The sequence below is a fragment of the Myotis myotis genome, unplaced genomic scaffold (genome assembly GCF_014108235.1).
Source record: "Myotis myotis isolate mMyoMyo1 unplaced genomic scaffold, mMyoMyo1.p scaffold_m19_p_10, whole genome shotgun sequence".
Classification (NCBI taxonomy): Eukaryota; Metazoa; Chordata; class Mammalia; order Chiroptera; family Vespertilionidae; genus Myotis; species Myotis myotis.
The window spans coordinates 47,080,538-47,094,265 of NW_023416314.1; the positions used below are offsets into that span (position 1 = coordinate 47,080,538).

Here is a 13,728-nt window from a genome sequence, read left to right on the forward strand (position 1 = left end):
ATTATATAGGATACGAAGGTAGGTAGGTAGATAGATAGATAGATAGATAGATAGATAGATAGATAGATAGGCCATTGTCAGATATGTGTTTTGCCAATATTTTATCCTAGTCTTATTCTCATCATAGGGTATTTAGCACAGCAATAGTTCTTAATTTTAATAAATTATAATTTATAAATTTTTCTTTTATATATCATGCCTTTTGCATCATGTCTAAGAAATCTTCAAGTCTTGATTCCCAAAGATGTTCTATGTTTTCTTCTAAAATTTTTATTGTTTTACATTTTAAACTTAAATCTATGATCCATTTTGAGTTATTTTTATATAAATTGTGAGTTCTGGGTCAAGATTAATTTTTTTTCTATGAATATCCAATTCATCTCACCATTTATTGAAAAAACACTGAATCGCTTTTGCACCTTTGTCAAAGATCTGGTAGCTTTTACCATAGGAAGCTATTTCCGTGTTCACTATTCTGTGCCACTGATCTATGAATATATGCTTCTACCAATACCACACAGGCTTCTAATGAGGTGCACTGCTTGATAAAATACTAGTCATCTTTTTGTCTTGAGATAAGATCATTGTTTCCCAACTTTCTTCATAAATACCATTAAGTGTAGGACTAGAAATCCCATCATGAGGCAAAGTATGATGAAACATCTATCCAGTTTTCCTCTAAGATTCCTGACTAACATGTCCTCTCAAAAATAGCCTTAATAACAGTCACCACCAACCTTATACAAAACTGATATTCATCAAGAAACATTGCGGCCCAAGCCAGATAGAGCATCAGCCTACAGACTGAAGAGTCCGGGTTTCGATTCCAGTCAAAGGCACATGCAGGGTTGTGGGCTCAATCCCCAGTAGAGGGTATGTAGTAGGCAGCCAATCAGTGATTCTCTCTCATTGATGTTTTTATCTCTCTCTCCCTCTCCCTTCCTTTCTGAAATCAATAAAAACATTTAAAAGAAAGAAGAAACAAACAAAAAAAAGAAACAATGCCATGAAGTTCCTAAGCCTAAAGGTACTCAAATAAGACTTCTTCGGCATTTGATGTAACGTTCAGGTTAGTAAAAACAGAAGTAAAAGTGTCATAGAGTTGCACACTTGAAACCTGGATGGTTTTATTAACCAATGTCACCCCAATAAGTTCGTTCAATCAATCAATAAATAAATAAATCCTACACTGCAAAGTAGCTGCAGGATGTGAAGTACAGCATAGGGCATATTGTTAATAATATATTAATAACTATGTGTGGTGTCAGTTGGGTGGGTACTAGAATTATCAGGGAGATCATTTTGTAAATTATATAATTGTCTAACCACTAAAACTAATATAAAATAATAGAGTGTCAGCTGTAATTGAAAAATAAAATCAACAAACAAGACAAACAAAGAAGCTCCTAAGCTTCAGGCAACATAGATCCTAACTCAGAATTTTGACTAAAGCAGTACAAACGCCTTTTCTCTTCAGCATGTTCAAGTTCCAATTATGTTCCAATTACTCTTGCTGCATAATAAACTATCCCAAAAGGTAGTAGCTTAAATTAAGCACCACTTTATGCTCATAGAGTCTGTGGATTACAAATTCAGACAGCTCAGGGACAGAATACTATTCTCATTCTTTGACCAATATCAACATAGAAGATTTAAGATCAACAGATTAAGACTAGTTATTTCTGAAGAATAGGATTACTGATGGAAGAAGAGGTGTTTAAAGAAAAATGTAATGATTTAACATTGAAATTTTATCTTAAGTGGCTGAAATAGTTTAAAATTTGTTTTTAAATAACTTTAAGGTTTTTTGTTTATTATTTTTATAACTTTAAGTTTTAACTATATTGATGTTTTGTTTAAATAATTAAAAATATTTTATTGACTAAAATTATCCAAACTACAAAAGCTATATTTTAAGCCATTCTAGCTGGAAATAATTGATCATCTGTTTTAATTTTACTTTAAAACAAAAGTCCAACATTTTGCACCTGGATAAAACAGTTCAGAGTCAACAAATACTTCAAAGAAAAACATTTGTAAATATGGCAGGTATAAGATGGAGACAATTAGTAGTTGGTATTCATCCCCACACCCAAGTGTATATAAAAAGGTCAAGTCCTAAGTAAAAACAAGAACAAACATGAAATGGGAGGAAAAATAACCAAATAAGGATAAAGGCAGAACTGGAGCAATTACCTAATATATTAAATTCACGATCATACATGACTTAAACCTTCTGGAATTGGGGTGTAATCATTATAGAAACACCAGTCAGCATTTCTTCTAAGACTCCTAGATAACTAAAGGGCTCCTCCCAACTTTCTATGCTAAAGGTTAAGATGTATCTCCCTTGGAGAACACATTTATGTTATCAAATCTTATATACTTACATACTTTGTTGTGTAAGTATTGCTATTTATTGTTAACTTTTTTTATTGACAATATTTTTTATTCTGTATAGTTCTGTTCACCTTTGTTTAATGTAGTAGTTTAAGGGAGTTTTTATTTTATTTTATTTTTTTTATGTTGCTATGTATAAATGTTCTTCTTGACCTCTAACATTCAAGGATTCAATGACATTTGAAAATGTCTATATTCAGCTATGCTTACACCCACCACACCTCTAACAATGTCCATAATATAGTCCAAGTAATCCAGTTCTAAAGAGGTTCTGTAATGCTGGTATTTCTTTGCTCACCTTGCCCTTTCTCCTCTGCATCCTTCTTCCACTGATTAGGTAGAATGACCACAAGATGAATGCCTTTCACTAAAATTTCCCATTGATGCCCATTGATAACCATTGGTGCCTTTCACTAAAATTCGTTTCCTCCAAGAAACAGCATACCTGAAAAAGCCCTGAAAACAGTAAAGTGCTATTCAAACATCATTACTGTACAGAGCTTATTTTCTTCACTATAAGAACAACTCCCATTCACACAATTCAAAATTTAGTTTTAAGTTATGATAAAACCGTAGAAAGAATATCCTGCAATTAATCATATTTCTTCTAAACAATCTAAAAATTACAACTCTAACTTATCCTAACATAGAATAACTTTTTAATTGCCCTCCTAAGTTTATTCTTCTATGCTTACCAGTGTTTTCACATTACAGGAACAGTTACAAATGGGGAAAACTACCAAGCATTTTAAACTGTTTATATCTTTAAAAAGATGGAACTTGTCAAGCTATCAGATCATCTGCTTTACTAAACGTGACTGATTGTCACAGTTGGCTAAATAAAACCCATTTCTATATAGAGTTCACTCTTCTAATTGCCATGGTAAAGTAGGCTTTTCTAGTGTAAAAACTCCTTATCACCAAAAAACCCCCAGTATTTTCCTTATATTTATCTAAATATTTTCAGACATAACATCTAATTTTTATACAAATAAATGCAGATTCTTGTGGTGTAACGGCAAATCACCAATCATCCACAACCAAACCCTATATTCCTTTTCTAAAGATAAGCAACAATTTTTAAGAAAACACCAAAAAAAAACCAAAACCACAAATTCTTTGATCTAATCAGCTACTACTCTTAAGCAAAACTGATTTAAATGACTACACATCTCCTGTTTTCATCTTCCTTTTTTCATACAAGGCACTCTTGGAAGTGTGTATCAATTCTATGCTACACATTCGAAAGCAGGAACACTGGGGAAAGTCTATATTTTTAATTCTTTCTGAAATTTCCTTTGCTCATTGATTCCCTCCCTAACGACAAGGAAAAGTAAAATGTCTATGTAGAATAGAATTATGAATTTCAAATAAATAATAGGTACCAAAGTTCTCATTTTGTTTTTATTAAACCAAAGAACTTATATACTTATATGCATATACTTATATACTTATATGCTTGTATCCATGGATACAAACAATAGGGTGAAGACCTCGGGCAATGGGTAGGAGCTGGGTGGAAAGGCGTAAAGGGGTGAGGGAGAATGGGAGACATCTGTAATACCGCAACAATAAAATAAAGATAAAAATCAATTGTGGTCTGACCAGTGTGGCTGACCAGAGCATCAACCCATGAACCAGGAGGTCATGGTTCAATTCCCAGTCAAGGCTCGGGTTGAGGGCTCTATCCTCAGTAGGGGGTATGCAGGAACCAGCCAATTGATGTTTCTCTCTCCTCTCCTCGATATTTTTATCTTTCTATCTCTCTTCCTTCCCCCCCTCTAAAATCAATAAAAATATATTTTTTTAAAAATCAATTGTGCCCTAGCTAGTTTGGCTCAGTGGATAGAGAGTCAGCCTGTGGACTGAAGGGTCCTGGGTTCAATTCCAGTCAAGGGCACATGCCTGGGTTGCAGGCTCGATCCCCAGCAGGGGGTGTGCAGGAGGCAGCCTATCAATGGTTCTCTCTCATCATTAATGTTTCTAACTCTCCCTCTCCCTTCTTCTCTGAAATCAATAAAAATATATTTTTAAAAAATCAATTGTATAGTATATGGGGGAAATATATCTTAATAAACTTTCATGTAAATAAAACCCACAGGAGAGCAGTTGTGAAATAGTAACTAAAAGTCAGTATGTATGTTTGGGCAATGTAGTATAGTTGTTCTTTCTTTGCATTGCAACCTCTACATATACTTATATAAGGCACAGTTAGTTTTAAAAGGAACACTGTCAATGTAGAGATTTCCAGAGAAAAGCAACCAAGAAATAAGGCATACATACTCATTATCACGACAGAAGATATGACTAGAGATATTGGAAACATTAACTCTCATGACTTTACTATCCTCTTGTGAGATGACTTCTGAATCCATATCCCCAAGTCTAACCTATCCCCTGGATTTAAAATGCATACCCACATGCTAGATGAATATACTTACTTATCTGTTTCACATACATTTTGGCCTCAAGCAGAGAGGTAGCATAGTATGAAGAGCCTGAATACTGGAGGCCATGATTCAATCCAGCAATTAGATTCTAGGCCAGTGATGGCGAACCTTTTGAGCTCGGCGTGTCAGCATTTTGAAAAACCCTAAGTTAACTCTGGTGCTGTGTCACATATAGAAATTTTTTGATATTTGCAACCATAGTAAAACAAAGACTTATATTTTTGGTATTTATTTTATATATTTAAATGCTATTTAACAAAGAAAAATCAACCAAAAAAATGAGTTCGCGTGTCACCTCTGACACGCGTGTCATAGGTTCGCCATTACTGCTTTAGGCCCCACCAGTTACCAGTTATATAGACCTTGAAAAAATTACCTGACCTCTTTGTGCCTCAACTTCCTCATCTATAAAATAAAAACAATAATATTTACCTTGTAAGGTTGTCATGAAATTTTTGAAAGCTCTTAAGATAGAATTGGACACATCCTAACTGATATGTGTTTGTTAAATTTTTTTTAAAAGAAGCATACCTAGCCGAAACTGGTTTGGCTCAGTGGATAGAGCATCGGCCTGCGGACTGAAAGGTCCCGGGTTCGATTCCGGTCAAGGGCATGTACCTGGGTTGCGGGCACATCCCCAGTAGGGGGTGTGCAGGAGGCAGCTGATCGATGTTTCTCTCTCATCGATGTTTCTAACTCTCTATCTCTCTCCCTTCCTCTCTGTAAAAAATCAATAAAATATATTAAGACTCTTCTTAAAAAAAAAAAAAAAAGCATATCTAATAACCAAATTTAAACTCTCCATCCCTAAAACTGTGCCTCTTTCCATACCCTAACCTCTTTTTTTCAGTGAGTCCTTAAAAGTTCTTGTCATAAGGGTCAATAAGGATGAAGACCACGCTCAGCAATCAGACTGTCCACAATCCAGAAAATGTCGACATCACTCTGAAGGAACGCACAGTTATTATGAAGGGCCTAGAGCAGCCGTGGGCAAACTACGGCCCACGGGCGGATCCGGGCCCGTTTGAAATGAATAAAACTATTGAAAAAAAAGACCGTACCCTTTTATGTAATGATGTTTACTTTGAATTTATATTAGTTCACACAAACACTCCATCCATGCTTTTGTTCCGGCCCTCCGGTCCAGTTTAAGAACCCATTGTGGCCCTCAAGTCAAAAAGTTTGCCCATCCCTGGCCTAGAGGCACAGTGAAAAATGACTTCAACTGCATCAGTATAAAACTTCATCTCCTTAAAAGAAAAAGCAGAGGCTTCAGGTTGACAAATGGTGTGGAAATATAAAGGAACTAACTATTGTTCACACCATCTGTAGTCATGCACAAAACATGATCAAGGGTGTTACACTGGGCTTCTGTTACAAGATGAGGCCTGTGTAAGCTCACTTCCCCATCAACATTGTTATTCAGGAGAATGGTTCTCTTGTTGAAATCAGAAATATCTTATGCAAAAAATGTATCCACAGGGTTCAGATGAGGTCAGGCATCGCCTGTTTAGCATCTCAAGGCTCCCGCCCCCCCCGAAAAAATGAGTTAATTCTTGAGGAAATGACATTGAACTTGTATCAACTTCAGCTGCTTTGATTCAGCAAACCACAACAGTTAAAAACAAGGATATCAGAAAAGTTTTGGATGATATCTATGCTTCTGAAAAATGAACAGTTTAGTAGGCTGATGAGTAAGATCTAAGTTGTCCAGTTACAGAAACAGCAAGATGAGAGATGACTCCTCAGACTTATTTGTGATATTTTAAAGATGCAATAAAAGCTGTGTATGCATTTGGGGAAGCAGGGGGACATGCGATCTTGCCAGTGAGGGGGAAAAGAGAAGAGGAAAGAAAGAATTATAAAGGAAATGGAGGAAGAAAGAGAGAAGGAAGAGAAATTGAGGAATTATGGCAGGAATTAAAAAATGTTGGTAGTGCTTATCTCTGGTTGAAGAGATTACAAGTAATCATATTCTTTATATACTTTTCTGTATTTCTGAGATCTTCTAAAAATTAGAGATGTACTTTCCTTTTCATCAGAGGGGGGAAAAAACATGCTGTTTTGAAAATACATTTAATGATATTTTGGATAAAGTCTAAGTCCTTCATTACTTGATTCCTTCCACTTCCTATATCTCTCATAACCTCTCATTTCTGTACCTCTGCACAAGCAGCTATATCCCCAGTCACCTTCACCTGGCTAATTCTTACCCATCCTTCAAAACCACTCACAGGTACTATCTCTTCTGGAAAGTCTTCTTAGACCACACCCTGCACTCTCCAAACCCACTGTACCAATCTAGGTTAAATACCCCTTCTACATTCATCTTTATTTATTTATTTATTTTAAACCTCATCTGAGGATATTTTTCCATTGATTTTTATAGAGAGTGGGAAGGGAAAGACAGAGAGAAATGTCGATGTGAGAGAAACATATCGATTGGTTGCCTCTTGCACGAGCCCCGACCAGGGGGAGCCTGCAACAGAGGTACATGCCCCTGACCGGAATCAAATCCGGGACCCTTCGGTCCACAGGCTGACACCCTATCCACTGAGCCAAACCAGCTAGGGCTACATTCACCTTTAGAATCTAGTGTACACATATGGCACTTACCACAGTAAGTTCAATAAAGTATTCAAGGCTTCTTTCCCTCTTTCACTGAGATAAAACACTTGTTTTCCTACCCCAGCATCTAACACAGTACCTGACACATAGTCGGAGATCAAAAAAAAGTTGTTTAAATGGCTTCAAAGTCATATTATTTCTATTCTATTATGTTGCCTCTCTAGACAAGTATAAAAGTTGGTAAAGTGAGTGCATAAAGTCTGGGAGTATTCAAAGTGAAACAGAATGCCATCATTCTTGTTCCTTCAATCATTTATTCACCAAATATTTATTTAGTACCTCATACACGTCACACATTGGGAACACAAAGGATTTCTTCTCTCATGACACTTTGGGGTGGGGAGAGGAGAAGCCAAACATTGGCTCCATACGCAAAGCTACTAAATAAACACTAGTGACTTATCCCTAACATTAAGAAATACATTTGGAGTGAAGGCGGAGGGGCAGGGGGGTTAAGAGATCAACCAAAGGACTTGTATATATGCATATAAGCATAGCCAATGGACACAGAAATTGTAGGGGGAGTGAGGGCATGTGCTAGGGGGTGGGAGCAGCCGGGGAGAGGTCAATGGGGGAAAAGAGAGACATATGTAATAATTTAAACAATAAAGAATTTAAATTAAAAATGAATAAATAAATGTCAAAAAAAGAAATACATTTGATATAGACCATATAATGAAAGACAGCATCCTGTTTAGAAAGGTAAAAGATTTTGAATTAGATATGAGATTAGGTTACTTGAAGACAGCAATTTTCAATCTTTTTTTCTGGCTCCCACATACATGGGCATATCCAGATTTATGCATTCTTTCCACAACATGCTAAATAACTCTACTAATGAACATGACATGAAGCTTCATAGTGCTTGCCAGTTACACTATCTCTTCTTAAAAAAAAAAAAAAAAAAAAGCCAAAGCAGTTCTTTACGACTTGCAAAGCCAGAACTTCAAGAGAAACCAATCCTAATTTTCCTGGCCACAATGATTAGACCCGGGAGGACCACCTGAAGGCTGCCTTCTAAGGTCTCTCTATATTGGAGAATGTAGCAGAGACTCCTGGCTGCCCACCCAATATCTTATTTTTCCTTTTTTCTCCTACTAGGAGATTTTATTGGGGATGGCAATATGCCCAGCTCAAAAACTAACAAACAAAAAAAGCCTACTAAATTTTTCTCTCTCTCTTTTAGTCAGGTATAGTTATATACTAGTTCTGGTCAAAGAGATACAAATGGAAGTCATTAGGAGCACTTCTGAGAAAGCTCTTTTTTTCACATTTTCTATTTAAATTTATTGAGGTAATATTGGTTAATAAAATTATTTAAGTTTCAGGAGTAAAACTTTATAATCCATCATCTATATATACCATTATGCGTTCACCACCCAAAGTCTAGTCTCCTTTCGTCATCATATATTTGACCCCCTTTATTCTCTATTTCCCCCACCCTCTTTCCCCTCTGGTAACCACCATACTGTTCACTGTGTCTATGAGTTTGTTTGTTGTTTTTTTGTTTCACATACCACATATAAGTGAGATCATATGGTTCTTGTCCTTTTTCATCTGACTTACTTCACTTAGCATGATACTCAAGATCCATCCATGTCACTGCAAATGGCAATATTTCATCTTTTTATGGCTGAGTAGGTTACACTATATGTGTATACTCTTTAATAAATAAATAAATAAATAAATAAATAAATAAATAAATAAATAAATAAATAAAGGTGTCACAAATTTTGGACTTAATTATCAGTACCAAATTGCCAGGCCCTCTCCAAATTCTAAACATTTTCTGATATGCAATTAAACAGATAGGCTCATTAAACATTTACGAGAAATTGACAAGAATGGGTATGCATTGCTTGTTTAAACTGTGGTGGGTTAGAGGGAAAACAGAGAGAAGGAAACCCAAGACCATGTGACTTCCACAGATCCAAGAATAACTAGGGACAGTCCTGTTTATATATGGGGCTTCCTCTAGTCTAAGAGCTTTCCTCCCACTGTCCCTTTCATCTGTAATTTCTGAAAGACAGTCTTTCCAGATAGGCCTTTAGGCTAGTTTTAGTTTCTCTCATAAAGAAAACTGCTTCCAATAGGTTCCATGAGAATATTAGAAAGTATATGAATATGAGGGTAGATGTGAGCAAAACTGTATAGGAGAACCCAAAGAACCAGATAAATTCACTGAAGGACAATGCTAATGTCATAGACTAAGGTCTAGCAGAGGCATAAAATCTGACATCAGAGCTTTGAAATTAATTGAGCTAAAACAGTGTCCACATGAGAATGACAAAAGAAATAAAGATTTTTAAGAGGATTAAAAAAATCATCAGGCAAGGAAAACAAAAGAAAAAATAAACAAATGGGACTAAATCAAACTAAAAAGTTTTTGCACAGCAAAGGAAACCATCAACAAAACACAACCTACTGAATGAGAGAAGATATTTACCAATAATACATCTGATTAGGGGTTAATATCCAAAATATAGGGTGGGGCAAAAATAGATTTACAGTTGTGAGCTAATATGCTAAGTGTCCAACCGTTTGTTTGACCGTTCGACTGGTAGCTATGATGTGCACTGACCACCAGGGGGCAGATGCTCAATGCAAAGGCATGGAAACATAAAACAGACTGATGAATCTCAAAGGGAAGGGAGGAGGGGGAAGGGGAGGGCTGGAAGACATTAACAAAAGATCTTACATGCATGCTAGAGGCCCAGTACATGGATTTGTGCACTGGTGGGGCCCCTTGGCCAGGCCTGCGCCCTCTCACAAGCCCTCTCACAATCCGGAACCCCTCAGGGGATATCGAACTGCCGGTTTCGGCCCAATCCCCATAGGCCAGGCCAAGGGACTCCACCAGTGCACGAATCCATGCGCTGGGCCAGTTTCGGCCTGATCCCCACAGACCAAGCCGAGGGACCCCACCCATGCACCGGGCCTCTAGTATTTGATATGTTGTTCTCAGCTGCATTCACATATCCTTTCTTGAATGGAAGAGAAAGCAATGCCATTTTAGTTAATGCTTTGTTCAGTTGGAAGGAAGAGACTTGCTTTGATAGCTTTAAACCCTGAATTCTTATTTCAAGCAGCTCTGCTTTTGGTGTTCAGTGTTAGGCTATGTCTTTACACTCTTGGCTATGCATGTTATTGTGAATTATATTCTTCCATTGACCCAAAGGACAGAGTTTTAATTTAGTTCCATTAGTTATCATCAGCATTCATTAGGCTAGAATATATTTTTCTTCCTTATATAACATAAAAATGTCCAGAGGTAGGTGATTTGGTGCTGGTGTTGCAATTTTGTGATTTTATTAAAGACTAGGCTCTAATTTTCTATACCTCCATTTATGGGATGTCCCCTTATTTTCGTGTTCTTATTCTAGGCAGAAAGAAGGGGAAAGGAGGAGAGGGTTAAAAATGTGACTGCGTCTTCCTCCTTTTAAAAAGAGCCTTTCTGCTTCTTGTTGGAAAATTGGAAAGCCACATGCAAAAGAATGAAACTAGACTGCTCTCTGACACCATACACAAAAATTAACTCAAAATAGATTAAAGATTTGAATACAAGACTCAAAACAATATAATGCATAGAAGAAAACATAGGTACTAAACTTATGGACCTTGGTCTCAGAGGGGATTTTGTGAACGTGACCCCAAAGTCCAAGGAAATAAAAGCAAAAATAAATAAATAGGACTGTATTAAATTAAAAAGCTTCTGCACAGCAAAAGAAAGTATCAACAAAACAAAGAGGCACCCAACCAAATGGGAGAAGATAGTTGCAAACAATACCTCCAATAAGGGGATACTATCCAAAAATATATGAAGAACTCAAAAATACATGTTGAACTCATGTTGAGTTCAACAACAAGGAACAAGCAATTCAGTTAAAAAATGGGCAGAGGACCTGAACAGACACTTTTCCTAGCAGACATACAGATGGCTGACAGACATATTAAAAGGTGCTCAACTTCACTGGTTATAAGGGAAATGCAAATCAAAACCAGGAGATACCACCTCACACCTGTTAGAGTAGCTGTGATCAATAATAACAAGTGTTATAGAGAATATAGAAAAAAGGGAAGCCTTGTACGCTGCTGATGGGAATGCAAACTGGTATAGCCTTTATGGAAAACAGTATGGAGGCTCCTCAAAAAATGAAGAACAGAGCTATCATATGACTCAGCAGTCCCTCTTCTAGAGATCTACCTGAAAAAATTAAAAACTACTTATTTGAGCCAGTCAATGAAGGAAAAATACCACATGATCTCACTCATTCATGGATAATAGAGACCATTATAAACTTTTGAACAATAATAGATACAGAGGCAGAGCTGCCTCGAACAGATTGTCAAACTGCAGCAGGAAGGCCGGGGAGGGTTGCGGGGCAGGAGGTAGGGGGGTAAGAGATCAACTAAAGGACTTGTATGCATGCATATAAGCATAACCAATGGACATAAGACACTGGGGGATAGGGGAGGCTAGGGGACTGTCTAGGGCGGGGGGATAAAATGGACACATATGTAATACCCTTTGTAATACTTTAAGCAATAAAAAAAAAAAAAATAAAAAAAAAAAAAAACTACTTATTTGGCCTGGCCAGCGTGGCTCAGTGGTTGAGCATCGACCTATGAACCAGGAGGTCACGGTTTGATTCCCAGTCAGGGTACAGCTCAATCCTCAGAGGGGGTGTGCATGAGGCAGCCAATCAATGATTCTCTCTCACCATTGATGTTTCTCTCTCCCTCTCCCTTCCTCTCTGAAATCAATAAAAAATATTTTTAAAAAGCACTACCTATTTGTAAAGACATATGTACCTTTTCTTTCTGTGCAGCATTAATTCACAATAGCCAAGATGTGGAAACAACTGAAGTATCATTCGTTGGATGACTGACCAGAGAAGTGGTACATATGCAGTATATAAGAAACTCTACAACTTAACACCTCTAAAAACAAAAAATCTGATTTAAAAATGGGCAGAAAACCTAAATAGACATTTCTCAAAAAAAAACATGCAGATGGCCAACAGACATATAAAAAGCTCAACGTCACTAATCATCAGAGAAATGCAAATTAAAACCATAATGAGATACACTCATACCCGTCAAGATGGTTATCATCAATAAATCAACCAATAAAAAGTGTTGGTAAGAACAGGAAGAAAACGGAACCCTCATGGTGGGAATGCAGATTGATGTATGCACCCCTATTTTCACTGCAGCATTACTTACAATAGCCAAGATATGGAAGCAACCCAAGCATCCATCAATAGATGAATAGATAAAAAAAGAAGATGCAGTATACATATATACAAGGGACTTAGCCATAAAAAAGAATGAAATCTTGCCATGTGGGACATGGATGAACCTAATGGGTATTATGCTAAGTGAAATAAGTGAGACAGAGAAAGACAAATACCAATGATTTACAAAACAGAAACAAACTCACAGAGAGAACAAACTGATTGTCACCAGATGGGGGAGGAGCTGGGAAAATGGGTGAAGAAGGGGAAAAGGATTTAAGAAGTATAAATTGCCAGTTATAAAAATAGTCACAGGGATGTACTAGTAAAGTACGCATAGGGAATGAATATTGTCAATAATATTGAAATAACTATATATGGGTTGGTCACTTCATAAGGCATATAAATGTCTAATCACTATGTTGTACACCAGAAACATAATGTATGTCAGTTGGAAAACAAATGAACTACAAATAAGTTATTGAAAAAATAAATTAAAATATTTTAAAGAATTATAATTATAGTAATAAAACATTTTCAAAGACCTTTTCCATCTCCCACATCTCTAAAATAAACAATGAGACTAACATAATTTAATAATTAAAACTGCACAACTCATTTTATCTACCTCGGTTCTACAAACTTGAGAGGATATAGAGGACAGGGGAGAAAAGAGAATGGGGTGTTCTCGGATTGCTCCAAATGAAAGAAATCCTTTTTACATCACTAAGTTTTATACCAAAATCACAGAAAACATATCCTAATAATGACAAAAGTGACATCTAACACATAATAATTACTATGTACCAGGCACTGTTCTAAGCTCTTTATGTATATCAATTCATTTGCTTTTTATATTATTTTTTTCCTATTAGATTGATGAAAAAGGCACAGAGTCTTTATATAATTCGCTCAAGGTCACAGGTTACTAAGTGGAAAAGCCAGCATTAAAACTCAAGCAGTCTGGTTCTGAAGTCATGCTCTCTCTCAATCACTTTACCAAAATGTCTTTC

The 13,728-nt window shown here is 36.4% G+C and overlaps 1 protein-coding gene and 1 pseudogene across 9 annotated transcripts in view; one reads left to right on the forward strand and one right to left on the reverse strand.

Annotated features, from left to right (window-relative positions):
* The window catches only part of SBF2 (SET binding factor 2), a 357,871-nt gene that overhangs the window by 282,484 nt on the left and 61,659 nt on the right, over positions 1-13,728 (reverse strand). The gene's annotated exons all lie outside the window — the stretch shown is intronic.
* Positions 5,739-6,548, forward strand: LOC118664817 (annotated as a pseudogene).